General features: G+C 52.9%; 1 protein-coding gene across 1 annotated transcript in view; it reads right to left on the bottom strand.

The window, feature by feature from the left end:
• The window catches only part of LOC144279714 (dual specificity tyrosine-phosphorylation-regulated kinase 1B-like), a 30,042-nt gene extending 12,559 nt beyond the window's left edge, over positions 1–17,483 (bottom strand). Inside the window, exon 1 of the mRNA XM_077841320.1 lies at positions 17,331–17,483. The gene's annotated coding sequence lies outside the window, so the exon portion shown is untranslated. The remainder of the gene's footprint in view (positions 1–17,330) is intronic.
• Between the last annotated feature and the right edge of the window lie 218 nt (positions 17,484–17,701).

The raw sequence follows: 17,701 nt of genomic DNA, 5'->3' as shown, positions 1-17,701 counted from the left end.
CCATAATAGCTCTCACCCTAGTCTCAGAGAGCTTGGCTGAAGCTACAAAGCAGCTGATTTCAGATCCCTGCCCCACTTTGGTACCACTATGTTCTCCAGCCATTCCCATTAGCCCTAGAAATGCCCATTCCCTCTTTGTATCTTGCTGAGCTCTTGGACTTATCATAAGAACACAAGAGCAGCCATACTGAGTCATACCAAAGGTCCATTTAGCCCAGTACCCTGTCTTCCAACAGTGGCCAATGCCAGGTGCCCCAGAGGGAATGAACAGAACAGGTAATCATCAAGTAATCTATCCCCTGGCATCCAATCCCAGGTTCTGGCAAACAGAGGCTAGGGTCACCATCCCTGCCCATTCTGGCTAATAGCCATTAATGGACCTATCCTCCAGGAACTTACCTAGTTCTTTTTTTAACCCAATTATAGTTTTGGCCTTGACAACATCCCCACTCCTGGCAACAAGTTCCACAGGTTGACTGTGTGTCGTGTGAACAAATACTTCCTTATGTTTGTTTTAATGTTGCAATTGTTAAAATGCTGCCTATTAATTTCATCGGGTAATCCTGGGTTCTTGTGTTATGAGAACAAGTAAATAACACTTCCTTATTTACTTTCTCCACACCAGTCATGCTTTGTAGAGCTCGATCAGATCCCCCCTTAGTTGTCCCTTTATCACCATCCAGTGGCAGGCAATTCCACAGGCCAATCAAGCAGCTGATGACAAAGTCTTTCCTCAGATGGGTTTTCGGTTTCCCCATCTTTCAGTTTCATCACACGCCCCCTAGTCTTTGAGCTGCGAGGCTGGGAGAACAGACACTCCCGATACCCCTTCTCAATTCCACCGATCACTTTACAGATCTCTACAGTAACAATCCCCGTCTCTCTCCAGTTTTTCCAGGCTCTAGATCGTTCTCATCCCCTTTCTCTGACACCTCCCCGTCCCCAGTTCTGCAGTATCCTTTCAGAGCTGGGGTGCCCAGTAATGCACACACTATTTCCAGCGGAGGCTGCACCATTGCTCTACAAAGAGGGGGCAGAGATGTAAGTCTCCCTCACTAAACATTCCCCAGCTCAGCCCTTATGTGCCCAGACGTGACGGGGGCTTTTCTAGCTGTGGTTGTGCACTAGGCAGAACTCTCCTCCAAGCTGCTCACAATGAGTGCTCGCGGGTCATTTCCACACCTGTCCGGTGTCCAAGCAGTTTCAGTTTTTCCCTTTTGGACACATCACTTTGCATTCAGCAAACTTGAATTCTGTCTGCCACCGAGCTACCCTTTCACCCAGCTCCCTCTGGAGCTCCTCGCACCCCTCCCTGGCCCTGTCTCAGCCCCATAACTGAGTCATCCGACCATTTCGTCACTTGGGTGCTCACCCCCACATCCAGATCGTTCAGAGAGAAGTTCACGATACAGGACTAGTGTGCAACCTCGAGGCACCCGCTGGCCACCTTTTCACAGAGCACTCACTCTCCCATCCCTTCCACACAAACCCTGGCCCCCGTGTACATCACGCAAGGATGAGGCAGGCACCAGCGATCCCCCACCGCCCAGTGCCGGAGCCCACCTGTGGATGGCTGCCTGTGGCAGCGGGAAGATGGCAGGTAACACTCGGGCTCCCTCCTGCCCCAGTCTGTCTGCAGTGCCAGTAGCATGGCGGGAGGCGGCGGCACCTCAATGCTGGAGGGTATCACCATGGGGGAAAGTGTCCAGTTGCCCCTGGCGTGGGCAGCTGCTCCCGGCACAGAGCCTGCGAAGCTGGGGGAGCGAATGGAGGGTGCTAGCCCCGGCTCCCTGTCCCTCCCGGGGCAGCTGTCCTTGCAGTGCGCAGGCGAGACAGGAGGTCGGGGAAGGACGGCAGGGAAGGGGGGCTGGGATCAAGGCAGCTGTTTGAACAAAATGGCAAAGAGGAAACTGACAAGATGAACAGCTGAGCGACAGCCCCAAAGTAAGCTGGACAGGAGTGTGACCAATTGAGCAACCCAGCCTGCCCTGCATGGGCAGGGCTGTGCTGCCACTCAACAGCAGCCCGCCCTGCTAGTCCCCCACCGCCAACGCACTGCCTCCCGTTCCAGCTACCTCCCGGAAGGAAATCCAGCTGAACGAGGCATTCTGCTTCCCACCAAACATGAGCCCCTTGCAAAGACACACCGACCCCAAGCAGAGTCTGCTCACACCATCTGAGAACCCAACAGGTCCCTTCAGAGGAGTTGCAGCCAAAAGGGACCACAATGATCCATCCTGCTCAATCTTCTCTATAACACAGGCCAAGGTACCTTCTGCAGGGATCCCTGCATTTGGCTTACAGCTTCTGGCCAAGCTAGAGTGGAAAAGCCCCTTTCTTGTGGTGTTCACTCTGGACCCTAACAATGACAGAGAATCCAGCAACATTGCTAACTATTTCTGAGAGACTCAGTGGAAGCAGCCACTTAACAAGCACTCGCTGGGTTGCAGAGAGGCTGCCTATGGAGTTAAGACACACTGCAGGAATAAAGTAGGGGTGGGGAAGAGTCCTGAAAGACCCAAACAAAGGAATCAAGTGTAGAAGACTTTGCCTAACCAGCAGGTCCTGACCAGGCTTGGTCCTAGCTCCACCAGAATCCATTTGCTGAGCAGCCAGCCCCATCTGCACCTGCTACCAGCCAAGATTGGTCTCCTCACACCACAATGCCACCAGCACACTCCAGAGAGCTGTGCAGCACGGGCCAGGGTGGGGCCGTGTGCAGAGAAAGAAAGGGTAGGTGGAAAGGCTCAGGGAGGCACGGGTCTGTCCTGACCAGGTTCGTTACCCTGAGACGGAGGCGGCCCCCAGGCCACCTTCAATTAGACCTGGGGGAGGAATGGCACTTGGGCACACTGCAATGGCGCAAGGAACATGGGAAACCCAGGCATCCCCCATGCAGCGGCCACAGCATCCCCCTTGACAGGGCTTCTCTACGTGCCTCCCAACCAAGCTCTAGTCCCAGGGCCCTGAACAGCTGCCTGACTGGGATAGAATCGTCACCATCCTTCCCTGGGCAGCACGGGGTGAACAAACCTCACGCTGGCCAGTGAAGGGCTAGCAAGCGGTTTTACCGCTATACTGGTAGCAGGAGTCAGGCGTGGAGAGAGGGGGTGAAAGGAGAGAGCCCAGCTCAGGTGGGAGCTGGCTGGGAAAGGAGAACAGCTCTCTGTGGGAGGCTTAGCTGGGGCTGGGAACGGCTGGGTGACGCTGCTGCAGACAGTGCCTCGCCTGAAGGGGGTGACAGCCACATCAAACCCTTTTGTTCGGGGCCCAGCAGTGGCCACCTTGCACTAAGTCATCAGAGCTCAGCTGCTCATCTCTCGCTGACTTTATGACAGGTGCTGTTGGCTAGATCAGCTTCCTGGGAACATCCTAATGACCCAGCCACAGGCCCATTTGCCCCAGGGAATGACACCCAATCACTCCCACTGGGAGACAGCAGAGGGTCCTGATCAGACTAACCCACAGCCACAGCATCCCAAGGAACTGGAGTCTACAGCAGGGACACATCCACAATGAGTACACAAGGCGCCTGGCTCTAGAGCACTCGGTGCACGGACACCAGGCCAGCCCTCTGAGTCCTGGCCTCCTCCATGCATGGGCCCCACTGGCAGGGCTGCTTTGGGTGAAACCTGAAATCTCCAGGAGGCATTGCTGGGAAGTGCCAGCCCCAGGAGGAGCATCACCCTGGCAGGTGCAAAGTAGCTTAGGAGAGGAACTCAGAGCATGGGGAAGCACGCACAGCGCTGGCTGCCTGCAACCCAGATGGGAAGTATCTTGTTCTGTACAGCACCTAGCGCAAAGGGGTCCTAGGCACTACGGTAACGCAGATAACAAACAACAACATACAGCACCGAGTGCAAAGAGGTCCTAGGCGCTATGGTGACGCAGACAATAAATAACATACAGCACTGAGCACCCTGGGGTCCCAGGATGGGAGTTCCCTTACAAGGTGGGCGGGGGGGGTCAGTGCTAACGAGCCAATTAAATTAAGGTGGAATTGGGCTATTCTCAACAGTTGACAAGAAGGGGTAGAAATCACTTTTGTAGCGCATATCTATTCAAGGGACACCATCATAGGACCTAACCACATCAGCCACACCAACAGGGGCTCATTGACCTGCACATCTACCGATGTGATCTATGCCATCATGTGCCAGCAATGCCCCTCTGCCATGTACATTGGCCAAACCGGACAGTCTCTATGCAAAAGAATAAATGGACACAAATCTGACATCAGGAATTAAAACATTCAAAAACCAGTAGGAGAACACTTCAGTCTCCCTGGACACTCAATAACAGACTTAAAAGTGGCAATTCTTCACCAAAAAACTTCAAAAACAGACTCCAACAAGAAACCGCAGAACTGGAATTAATTTTCAAACTGGACACCATCAAATTAGGCCTGAATAAAGACTGGGAGTGGATGGGTCACGACAAAAACTAATTTCCCCCTGCTGATACTCACACCTTCTTGTCAACTGTTTGAAATGGGCCACCTTGTTTACATTGGCCTCATTAGCACTACAAAAGAGATTTCCACCCCTTCTTGTCAGCTGTTGAGACTAGCCCACTTCCACCTTAATTGAACTGGCTCGTTAGCACTGACCCCCCCCCTCCCCCCCACTTGGTAAGGCAACTCCCATCCTTTCATATGCTGTGTATTTATACCTCCCTACTGTATGTTCCATTCCATGCATCTGATGAAGTGGGTTTTAGCCCACGAAAGCTTATGGCCAAAGAAATTTGTTAGTCTCTCAGGTGCCACAAGGACTCCTCATTGTTTTTGCTGTTAAGGACTGTTACAAAGAGGACAGAGATGGATTGTTCTCCATGCCCACTAAAGGTAGGACGAGCCAGAATGGGCTTAATCTGCAGCAAGGGAGATTTAGGTTAGATATTAGGAAAAACTTTCTAACTCTCAGGGGAGTTCAGCTCTGGAACAGGCTTCCAAGGGAGGCTGCAGGATCCCCATCACTGGAGGTTTTAAAAGACAGGTTGGACAAACCCCATCAGAGATGACTTTACTTGGTCCTGACACAGCACAGGGGACTGGATTTGATGACCTCTCAAGGTCCCTTCCAGCCCCACATTTCTATGATTCTATGGCAGGGAATCAGACAAGTGAGGTAAGGTAACTGCTCTGTAAAAGCGAGGGATTATCATCTGCTGTAGAATTTTACTCTCCAGAGAGACTAAGACTGGGAAGCATAAGCCCAAAAGGGAAAAGATTCATGAGACCAGGGACTGGATCTAGTCCACAGAGGTCTCTCAGCCATGTGTACCTCCAGGGAACACAGGCTAGACACACCATCAGCCTTCTCCTTCGCCAATGGAGCGCCCTGCGCTAAAGCTGGTCACCCTGTACATGTGCTCGGTAGTGGCTTCACGACACGTTCTGGGGTCTATAAACTATCCCCACGGATGGGGAAACCAAGGCACAGAGACCCAACTTGCCCAAGGCCATTCAGCAGCAGAGTGGGGACTAGAACCCAAATCTCCCAGTCCAGGATTCTATCCACCAGGCTGTGTAGCCTCCCCCACACCCTGTGGCATGTCCCCCTCTAGTGATGACTGGGCCACATCTAGAGGTGGATGAGCTTGCTAGCGGCCATGAGCTAACAGAGTTGGGTCTGTTAGCTCAGTCAGTAGAGAGTGCTTTGAGATCCAGTGGTCCAAGGTGCAGGTCCGTTGCCAACGCCCTGCCAGTGGGCAAGGCGGTACAAGCTTGAGAGTCAGGTTTGGGATGAGGGGAAGATGAAATAGCATTTTAACTCAGCAAGAGCTTCCCAGGAGTGTACACAGAGCGTGCAGCTGTTCTAAGCGCTCACATGAGCTGTGCTGATTTAGTGACTCGTGAATCTGATTTGCCTTCTGAAACCTATTCTCAAAAGGCCTCCACCCAATTCAGACAGCCCTGGCTTTAACCAATCTCCAAGTCCGACTTCGCAAGTTAACCAAAGTGAAAAGTGCCTTTTCCTCAAGCCAACAAAGCAAGGCAGAAGCACTTCGAGTCTGCTAAATAATTCACAGCATCACCCAACAGTATATGCTAGCAAGGCGAGCTAAAACAGCATAGCTGAGAGCTGCAGTCTGTAAGTATATTGGAAAAATCCATGCTGACCTCGTTATTAAAGCACATCTGCAGGGCCTTGCTTAAGGAAAATGAGATTGCTACTTTGTCAGATACAGACATATACAACCCTATCTAAACTTGTGACATAAAAGGAATACTAGAACACAGGGATTAGGTAATTCAAGCTGACAGGAACGTAGTGGAGCTAAATTAAAAGCAAAAGGAGCAAACTTTAATCTGCCTGACTTGATAACTTTATTGTACAAGCGTAAGATTCGCTTCACCCAGCTCTCTCGGGGGGAAGTTCCCAAGTATTATAAAACTGAACTCACAATCAATGCAACACAGAAGGCAACCAGGACCAGATGACTCTCTCTATCGTGCTATCCTGCTACCGCAGTACCTGAGCACCTCACCATCTCCACTGGATTCATCCTCACAGCCTGGGAAGAAGAGCAGCGTTACCCCATTTTACAGACAGGTTACATGACTTGCCCCCAGGAAGTCGGTGGCAGAAGCAGGGAATGTAGCCCCACTCTCCCAAGTTCTAGGCAAGAGCCTTAGCCACTGGCCCATCCTTCCTCGCAGGCTGGCGCGCTCTGCTGTCTGTGGCAAGCACGAAATAGCTTCCCTGCAGCCGGCTGTATTTAGTGAAGATTTGAATGGCAATGTGAATCGCGCCTCACACCTTGTCTACACACAAAAAGTTGCACCGTTTTAACTATCCTGATCTAGCTAAAGCAGTACAATCTCCCTGTATTGAAATTGCCAGCTCCCTGATGCAAGGACTATCTTTTTGTCCAGTGTTTGTCCAGCGCCTAGCACAATGGGGTCCTGGCTCCTAGGCACTCTGGCAATACAAGTAATAAATAATAATAGTAGTGTGGATGCAATTATACTGGTGTACAAAGGTGCCATGTATCACTACAACTATTCATGGAATCATAGAAATGTGGGGCTGGAAGGAACCCCGAGAGGTCAAAGTCCAGCCCCCTGCACTGTAGTAGGACCAAATAAATCTAGACCATCCCTGACAGGCGTTAGTCCAACCTGTTCTTAAAAACTTCCAATGATGGGGCTTCCAAAACCTCCCTTGGAAGCCAATTCCAGAGCTTAACTCCCCTGAGAGTTAGGAATTTTTTCCAAATACCTAACCTAAATCTCCCTTAATACAGATTGAGCCCATTACTGCTTGTCCTGCCTTCAGTGGACACTCAGAACAACTGACCCCCATCCTCTTTATAAACAGCCCTTCACATGTTTGAAGACTTATCAGGTTTTACTCAGTCTTCTCTTCTCAAGACAAAACATGCCCAGTTATTTTAATCTTTCCTCAGAGGTCAGGTTTCCTAAACTGCTCATTTTTGTTGCTCTCCTGTGGACTCTTTCCAACTTTTCCACATCTGACCTACAGCCAGAATTGGCACAGTACTCCAGTTGAGGCCTCATCAGTGCCAAGTAGAGTAGGACAATTACCTTCCACATCTCACATACGACACTTCTGTCAAAATACCCCAAAACGAACAACAGTAGCCTTTTTTCACAATGGCATCGCGTTGTTGACCTATATTCAATCTGTGATCCACTATAACCCCCAGATCCTTTCCTGCAGTATTACCACCTCCCAAGGTATTCCCCATTTTGTAGTTGCACATTTGATTTTTAATTCCTAAGTGGCGTATGTTGCACTTGTCTTTATTGAATATCATCTTGTTGATTACAGATCAATTCTCCAATTTGTCCAGGTCCATTCATGCAGGGAAAGGGGAAATACCTACCCCACTATAAGGCATATTTATACCAACATATCCGCATCCATGCTAGGGGCCGTACTCATCTAATGATACCAGTTGCAAATAACTCCCCCACCCCACCCCACCCCCACACACAAAATAGTTCAATTAGTACAAAAACTGTGCCTACACCAGGCACATCGCTCCTTTGAAAATCCCAGCCTTGGGGGAGATGCGTGTAGCCAAAAGTAACACCGTGCGCTCAAAGAGTCCTGTAAAACTTGGCTTGCTTTACGGACCTCAGCAAGATCTAAACATTAAGCCATGGGCGAAAATTACAGCCTCAGTGTGGGGGAAGTTACACGCAGCCATGGTTGTATTGGCTGAACTGCATAACACTGAGCACTCAAGGAAACTGGAGACAGACCCGCCCAAACCTGGCTTGATTTGTGGGTCCAACAGCTTTAAAGTTTAAAGTCAGCACAGGCTGACAGACACAGTTATTTTCTACTGCCCATTCACAGGAGTCAATCTTCTGTACCAATCTTCTGATGGGTGGAGAAGCATGTGCTGCTCGTAAGGCAGCAGTCACAGAGCAAGGTTTGCACCTCTAATGGAGTCATTTTTCAATGCTTATTTATCTGAATGCAAAGAGGGTGTTTTACAAACAACATCAAAACTCTGCAAGGGAGTTTGATTAGAGATCAAACCACAGAAGCCACCAGCCTGGATCAGACCCAGGGGACCTGTCAAGTTCGGTATCTTGTCAGACCTTAGGGGGTCCATCTAACCTGGTATCCTGTCTCCAGAAAGCGATCCGCACCAGATGCTTCAGAGGAAATGGCATGAAACACCCTACTGCTGGCAGGAATGGGATAACCTGACTCCGGAAGCTCCCTCCTCAGTTAGAGGTCTGAGTTGGAGGATTATATCCCAGAACTCTTGGATTCTTTTAGGGGGTCACGGTATTGATTATAACAGCTCTGGCTGTTCTTGTTAGTCACAACAATGACTAATCCCTTTCTATCCAGATACCTAGCTCATAGCTAGCTCTTTCCATCCATAGACCTCAATGCACTTCACAAACCAGTATCGTTATCCCCTTTTCACAGAGAAGTTGGCACTGCCCAACTTCCCTTAAGTGTCCCCATCACTCACATGTCACACCGGAGGGGGTGGGGTGCAATCCAGCTCCCACCACCACATGATCCATTCTGGGGATCCCCAGCCATTCCCACATGTTCACAACCAGGGCAGCGCCTTGCTATGGCACCCCAGGCGCCTGCCACCTCCAGGTCTGAGCGCCCGGCGCTGCAGGGCACTCAGGAGCGCAGAACTCAGCCACTCGCTCACTTAGAGGCACAAGGAGGGAAGTATCTTATATGCTTATATTCCCTCTCATCACCGCTGTATCTGTGCACGTCACAATCTTTAATGTATTTATCTCACAACATACACGTGGTAGCACAGCACTATGACCTCCTTTGTACATGGGGGGAAACTGAAGGACAGAGAGGCTAAGGCTATGTCTACACAGCGAAGACAAACCCACAGCCAGCCCTCTGCCAGCTCACTCAGACTCGCAGGGCTTGGGCTGCGCAGCTGTTTCACTGGTTTGTAGATTTCTGAGCTCCGGCTGGAGCAGGAGGGTCCCAGAGCCATGGAGAAAAATGATAAAATGATACACAGGGAGAAGAGAGAAGGCCAAGCAGCACTCCCAGGCTGCTGATGCTTGTAACAAAGTATATCAGAGACTTTAAGGGACTATCAGGATTATCTAGTTGACCTCCTGCACATTGCAGGTCACAGAACCTCACCCACCCACTCCTGTAACAGACTCATAACCTCTGCAGGAGTTACTGAAGTCTTCAAATCACAATTTAAAGGCTCAATTATCTGTCCTGCCTTAGTCACAGACCAGGCCCCCACCACACCAGGTGCTGCATACACCATACAGGGTTACAGTCTGAGTATTTATGCCAGCCTCTAGATAGTAGTTATCCAATACATTAGCTCCCATCACCACCAAAACCATAGTCTCTGGCTGCAGGATGGGAGCAGCCTGCCTCTGCTGCTGCTCAGACCTTTGCCAACATAAGCAGAATGAAACGGACCCAAATCTTGTCAGTTTCACAGCTGACCAACCATCTGGGTGATTCTGGCTCCTTTGGTTCTGTGGCAGCCTGGCAGAGCTATAAGCAGCAGCAGAGGCACCCGGGCATGGCTGCCTGCCTGCAGATGCAGGAAGACAGCATTGCATTGTCAGCTTCACCACTGGAAGGTTTAACTTCCCAATCACAAGGGCTAGAAACTATTTTCCTGAAAGCTTAGAATCTGCAGGAATCAGTGACATTTCCCTGGATTAGAAAGTACCTGAAACCGGGGGATAATTATAATAGGACAAATCACATCCCCACAGGATATAAAAAGTCCCTCTCACACGGGGGGGATTTCATGAGTTTGAATACCCCCTGTGCAGCAATGAGGGGGAAATGACGCATGGTCAGGGGTCCGCTGGAAAGGTGGAAATGTAATTGTCACCATTTGCAATCCTCTGACGAGCTGTGACCCAGGACAGGAGGAGAAAAGGACAGTTTTACTGTGTGTCTCTTGCAAGGCACTTCAACCCACCCTGGCAAGGCACAGTGCCTGGATCTCCTGGCAAAGGGCCATGTCTGCACTTTGCTTCTAGGCCAGAGGCTGCGAAGTAAAACCTGGCCATTGGCAGGGCAGGATGGGCACTTAGGAGCGTGATCAAGCCCCGCTGCCCAAAGAGCAGATCCCCGCTCTGGGCCCCTGCAGCCCAAGCTTGAGGGACACCTGCCACTCGCTGGAACCAGGCGGCTGCAACCCGGATGCCCTGACAGCAGATCTAGGGAACGCCTGCCTCTGAGTTGCCTCCGTGCAACAGTCCTCTGCCATGGCAACAGGCTCCCCATTGGCCAGCCAGAATCCCCGGGAGCCAATGGGGAAGCAGCCCGTGTTGCTAGGCTCTCTGGGATGCAGCGGGGACGATTATGCCCAAACAAAGCGTGAAACAGGAGCAGGACAGAGAGGCTCCAAAAATACCCGCCTGGGAAGAGCCAGATCTCCTTCCAGGAACACAGGGCTATAAATAACCCGCTCCCCACTCAGCCGGCTGCCCCAGAGACAGCGGGGCCCGGGCCGTTGGCACTGTGCCACGGAGGGATCAAGGCAGTGCCCACTCCTCCGGGAGCGCAGCGCCACCCAGGCACAAGCAGGGAAGAGCAGTGGGGGCGAGGCACAGGATGACAGCACCACCTCTCCCTCCCACATGCCACCATGAAGCACTTCACACAGGGCAGCCCTGGAGCCTGGGGTTGGCACTGCCCAACTTCCCTCAAGTGCCCCCATCACTCACACGTCACACCGGAGGGGGTGGGCTGCAATCCAGCTCCCACCACCACATGATCCATTCTGGGGATCCCCAGCCATTCCCACATGTTCACAACCAGGGCAGGGCCTTGCTATGGTACCCCAGGCGCCTGCCACCTCCAGGTCTGCGCGCCCGGCGCTGCAGGGCACTCAGAAGCGCAGAACTCAGCCACTCGCTCACTTTACAGGATATGGTTGTCGTGCTGTCCCGGCTCCGTGGGCAGTTCTAGGCCCTAGTCTCTTCCCAGGAAAAAGGATCATGAAGCAAGAGTCTCTGGCACGGTCAGCCCCCTCTCCTGCCACCATGGCCACAAAGTCTCAGTGCCAGGGCATATCTAACTCACACAGCAGGAATCCTACAAGTTCCCAGTCAAGGCTGCACTTTAGAGAAAGCCTCAAGCTGCTGGAAGATTCAGAAATGCCCACTGGTGAGTGGGTATTACAGCTCCGTCTCTGCACTCAATCCACAGAGAAGCCAAGTCTGCAAAAACCTAAGGAGCCCTGGCTCTAGCTCTGCTCTAGCTGCTCATGCTTCTAGTTCTGGAGGTCCCCAGTTCAACCCCCCAGGGTGGCGGCCTCCACACACACTGTCAGGGCAGGCAGGGCACCTTAACTCTGCCCCCATCTGAAACTGAGCACCACCAGAAACTTTTACCCGCCTCATAAATCAAAAGTAACTGGGTGAGGGAACAGCTCCAGGGGTCACCGTGGCTGACTCCTCCAAAGCACCTGCTCAGAGGGCTGGGGCCATCAGAAGAGAACATACTATTGCTATTAATTTTGCGGAAGGTGCTCAGGTACCATGATGATGGGCTGCAGTATAAAACTAGAATGACAGGTGTGTCCAGGAGCAAAGATTTATGAGAGAAGGTTAGAGATACGCACCAGAGCGGTATAAAGAGTGGGTACACCCCCCTTCACCTTTCACACAACCAATCTGGTTAAAAGGCAACTGCTTTAAAACCATGTAGTGACTCTTTAAGTAGTTTGTGAGCCTTCTAGCGGTGCTCACCGTGTTGCATGCCAGAAGCCAGCCAGAGCAGCAGTACATATGTGAGATAGGCTTTGCATGTGTGTGTGTTTAATAACCAGGGTTATTTGAGACCCAGCCGGGCCTGTGTGGATTCTTCATATTATTGCTGGAGTGGCAAAAGATACAGCAACCCAATTAAAGGAAAAGTTGTTTTTGTACACACAACGCTGTTCACCTGCAGAACTCACCGCCATAAGAACTGGGCCAGGACTGAGAAAGGGATTAGGACTGGGGATGAATAATTAAAAAATCAGCATTATATTACATGGGATTTTTTTAAAATGAGGGATATAAAATCTGCTGTTTTGGGACATAAACCTCCCTCCCTGAGGGTTAGGAGGCAGGATCCTTTCCTGGTTCAGCACTGCACTTATTATTGTGGTAGCCCTAGAAGGCCAAGTCACAGTCCAGGCCCCACTGTGCTAGGCACTGTGTATTATTATTTATTAGGTGTATTATGGTAGTGTCCATGCCTACAAACCCCCAGCATGGACAAGGCTCCCACTGTGCTAGGTGCTGTACGTTATTATTAGGTATATTAGGGTAGTGCCTAGGAACCCCCAGCACAGACAAGGCTCCCACTGCGCTAGACGCTGTATATTAGTATTTATTAGGTGTATTACAGCAGTGCTTGGGAGCCCCCAGTCATGGGCCAGGACCTCACTGTGCTGGGTGCGGCACATTATTTATTAGATGGTACTGTAATACACCTAAGAGCCCTACTAACAGGCTAGGACACCACTGGGCCAGGAGCTGTATGTTATTGTTTTGTTAGGTGTATTACGGTAGGGTTTAAGTGTATTATGGTAGGGTCTAACTGCCCCAGTCATGAACCAGATCTTCCTTGTGCTAGGTGCTGTACAGACACAGATTCAGCAGAGAGTCCCTGCCCCAAACTGCTTCCAATCAGTTCCTGGGCACCCATCCATCACACAGGCTCATTTCATTTGGAAGCATTACCCCTCCGTGATGGACAGACATGGTTCTCCCAGGGCAGCCCATGTGGGCAGAGTTAAAATGCTTTGGGTGGCCCCAGCATGCATCTGCCATCTGGGATGGGTTCAGACACCCACCACCACCTCCTCCTGGCCCAGCCAACAGCACTGGCACTCTGAGAGATGGGCTCCACTCCAGCCAGAGCAGGATGGGGCCATGGCTCAGGGCACTACCAAACAACACAGTATGGGTTGTCCATGTGGCTAATCTACAGCACTTTGAAGGGGTCTCTCTCTATCTTATGTACTTACATGGCTCGCACCACAACAGAATCTGAGTGCCTCACACTCTTTAATGCTGCAGGAGGCCATTATCCACCTGATACAGATGGGGAAACTGAGGCACAACGCAGCTAAATGACTTGCCCAAAGCCACGCAGGGAGACTGGGGTGGAGCAGGGAACTGAACCTGGGTCTCCCAAGTCCTCGGCTAGTGCTCTAAGAACTGGGATGGCTGTCCTCTCAGAGCTGGCGACTCTAGGAACTCCCCAGTCATTAAGCCAGGAGAGCCCCTGACTGCCACTTCCCCCACTGAGACAGAAAAGTCCCCTTCCAACTAAGCCTTAACACGAACAAACAGACAGCCACTGTTGTTCCAGGAGTCCCTTTCTTCTACTACCAGGGAAACACGGAAAGGGAGACAGTGAGGAGACAGAGGCGAGCCCGCTGTGGGAACCGTAGGAGAGATGGGGACAGACCCTCTGTGTGGGAGGGGGAGGAGAGGAAATGGCAGAGGACAGGCACAGGGAGTGGGGCAGGGGGGAGAGAGAAACTCACAAGGGGCTGGCCCATGAGGAGGCGAGGGAAATTAACACTCAAGCTTACGTCAAGGCCACAAGTTCTGGAGTAGCTAAGACCTGATCAGTCCACCAGAACAATGGCAAACCCAGCAGACCCTGGGGAAGGGAGACACCCTTAGGCCAGAGACCAGTCGCGAGACGAAGGCCCTCCAGCGGTGCCAGAACTCCAAATCCACACGGCTGCCCTCCCACAGGCAGCACCCCAGAGTCAAGGAGCCCAGACAGATCAGAATGAACCAAACACAGTCTTTTGCTCTCCCCACTCCCCTGGGAGCAACACTCTCCAAACTCTGCTAGGAAACAAACCGGAATGACTGCACTCATATGTGCATGTAAAGATGCCCTGCAAAAAGCACGAATGGCCGCGACCTCTCCCAGCATCTGTGCAGCTGGAATGGGGCCCACCACTCCCACAACCATATTTCTGTTTGACTCTGGGAAATGGGTCTTCACCACTCATTTCGACTGGGAGACTCTATGGACAACTGGAGAACTGGCTGGTGTGTGACTGCACAGACAATCAAGCCTGGTCTACATTAGAGTTAGGTTGACAGAAGGCAGCTTACGTCGAACTAACTCTGTTAAGTGTCTACACTAAAATGTAGCTCCCACCAACGTAACTCGCCCACTACACCGACTCATCTCCACCTCCGCAAGAGGAGTAGAGCTTAGGTCAATTTAGTTAGGTAAAGGTGGCATTGCTTACATCTAATGTTGCTGCCTTTCAGAAACCATCCAGCAATGCCCCACACTGGCAGTTAAATCGATGCAAGTGCATCTAGTGAGGACACACACCGCCAACACAAGACGCATAGTGTCGACACGTAAAATCGATTCAATTACTGCAGTGGCTGTACATGGACATAACTTAGGTCGACTTAATTTTGTAGCGTAGACTTGCCCTCAATAAGGGAAACCGAGGGCAGGACTATACTTAAAATGCTGCAGCTACGCCCCTCCGTACAGATCCCTCCATCACACCGGCCCTGTCCAAACCGGATCCCCTCCATCCCAGACCTGCACCAGCCCTTCCCAGACCCCCTCATCCTAGATCCATACCACACAGTCCCTGTTCAAACTCGGATTCACTCCATCCCAGATCTGCAGCACTCCAATGCAAATATCCCCACAAAGCATCAGGCGCAACCCCCCCTGCACAGATACAGATACCCCTATAGAGTGCAGACCTCACCCCAGACACACACAACCCAATTGCAAAAACTCCACCCAGACCAAGATCACCCCATCACCTCTCAAAGCTTGGGGAGAGAGTGAAAGTGGGTCAGGTAGGGCTAGGGGGTGATACCTGGAATGGTTTAGGGCCATGGCAGTAAAGTGGTGTTAGGATTAGATAGGGAAGTGAGATGAAAGGGATTCCAGGTTCCCAGAAGTGGGAAGGGGGCCAGGTTCCTTGGAGTGGAACAGGAATGGGCTGCACAGTTTTGGGGTGGGGGGGGCATGGATTGGGACAAGACCCTAAGCAGCATGTAGGAGCAGATTTCTCAGGGGTGCCACAGAAGATCAAGAGAGCCACCCAAGCAGAAGGGGAGGGAAACATAGTGATGGTACCTAAGGGGGGAAAAATTGAGGGTCCACAGATAGCATCAGGATAGAGCTTTCAAGTGGTACCAGTGTAGAGGAAGGAGGGGGCAGTTTCCAGGCAGTACCAGAAGAGAAAGGAGTTTCCATGTGCTTTTGTGGGGTGACAAATGTAACAGGGTTCCCAGGGTCCAGACATCAGGGATACCCATGTGGGATCAAGGTTCTCATGGGGCATGTGCAAGGAAATATGGGGGGGGGGGGCAGGGCACTGCAATGGGTAGATATCCCAGGTGGCTCCCGGGTGTGGGCAAGACCGTTCCAGGCAGGTGTTTGGGGGTGGAATTCCCGTAGGGGATTTTTCAGTTGACATTCAGTGAGAACAATGCTTTGTGAAAGGAGGTGGGGCTAGAGTTCCTGGGTGAAGTACAGGGTGTTCCCAGAGGTCATGGGGGGTTGCCAAGTGGCCGATTCAGGAGCAGCTACAGCAGGCAGAGGGCTATGGAGAAGGGGAAGTTACTTTCTGGGCAGTGAGTTCCAGGACAGGTCCTGCTTTGAGCAGGGGGTTGGGCTAGATGACCTCCTGAGGTCCCTTCCAACCCTGATATTCTATGATTCTAGTGGGGCGACAGAGCGTCGCTTCCTGGCTGATGGGATCCAGGGCCGGTTACAAATACAGGGGGCCAGGGGCTCTGAGGCAAGATGCAAGGGCTCACTCTCTTTATGGTGGGTTCCAGGACAGGTAGAGCAGGTCAGGGATGGATCAGTTTCAGAGGAAAGTTAGATCTTGGGGGGTCAGCTCCCAGGAGGGAAGATCCAGACCGGGTACAGAAGGGTAGTTTCAGGGCAGGCAAGGCTTTCAAGTGCAACATCCATGGTACATACAACGGGGCAGGAGAAAGGAGTCATTTCCCAGGAGGAGGGGATCTATGCTAGGTACAGCAGACTGGTTCCAGACAGATGAGGCTCCAGGCAGGGAGCAGGGACCCTGGCTGGTCTCACCTGTGGCAGCGTCCCTGCCAGGGGAGGGTAGCAGGACAGGTGGGGAATTGGGGGTGGAGGTGGGCCCACCCATGGCAGTGGCCCTAGCAGATAGCTAGGGTTTCTGGCAGAACCAGGGGAAAGAATCGATTCTGGGCCAGGCAGGGGTACAGGGGGGAAGAGGGTCAGGTCCCAGGCAAAAGAGGGAGGGGATTTTGGTATGGCGGTCTGGGAAGCAGGTCTCCAGCCAAGGGCTGGTGCCAGGCCTATCTCCCCTGTGGCAGCCGCCCTGGCAGGAAAGGGAGATTCGGGGTGGGGACATGCAGAGAAGAAATCATCCGGGGGGGGCAGTTTCCCGTTGGGGTTCCTGGGGGCAGCTGCCCTAGTGAGAAGAGGGATGGGCGGGATAGGGGAGGATCCCAGGCGAAGAAAGGAGGACGCTGGAGATGCCAGGCACGGGGGCACAGGCCGGTCACGGGGAGGGAGGGAGGAAGCTGGTCCCGGGCGGCGAGAGGCCCGGTCGGATCTCGGGGGCACCGGGTCAGATCCCAGGAGGACGCGGGAGGGACCGAGACGGGTCCCAGAGGCAGGGGGAGGGCCCGTCCCGTGCGAGGTCGGGTCCCGGAGCCGGTTCCGATCCCGGGGGCGGGGAGAGAGGATGGGGCGGGTCCCGGGCGGGGAGGGGCCGGTCTGAGCTGGGCGGGGCAGACGATCCGGGACTGCGCCGGTCCCAGGGTCGGGGCCGGTCCCGGGCAGGGGGGTCGCGGCCGGTCTCACCTGCGGCAGCGGCCCTGGCGGAGGGTCTCGGGCGGGCCGGCCCGGCGCGGGCGGAGGCGGGTCCCGGTCCCGTCCCGCTGCGGGCGGCGCCCCCCGGCGGCGGGTCCCGGTCCGGTCGGGCGGCTCCTGCGCGCGCCCCGGGATTTCCCAGTAATGCAACAAAAAATGGCGACCACAACAAACCGCCGCCGCCGCCGGGGCACCGCGCATGCGCCGCGCCGGCCGCCCACGTGATCCGGGCCAGCCAGCGGAGCGTGCGCAGGCGCGCGGCCGGCAGCCCACGTGATGAGACTGACCAGAACGAATCTACGCACGCGTGTTACGGAAGGGGCGCGTGACCAAAATCAACGGGGCGAAATGCGCAAGCGGAA

Source organism: Eretmochelys imbricata, chromosome 24, assembly GCF_965152235.1.
Source record: "Eretmochelys imbricata isolate rEreImb1 chromosome 24, rEreImb1.hap1, whole genome shotgun sequence".
NCBI classification, from domain to species: domain Eukaryota; kingdom Metazoa; phylum Chordata; order Testudines; family Cheloniidae; genus Eretmochelys; species Eretmochelys imbricata.
The sequence above is the reverse complement of the archived record's forward strand: the minus strand, read 5'-3'. Positions and strand labels throughout refer to the sequence as shown.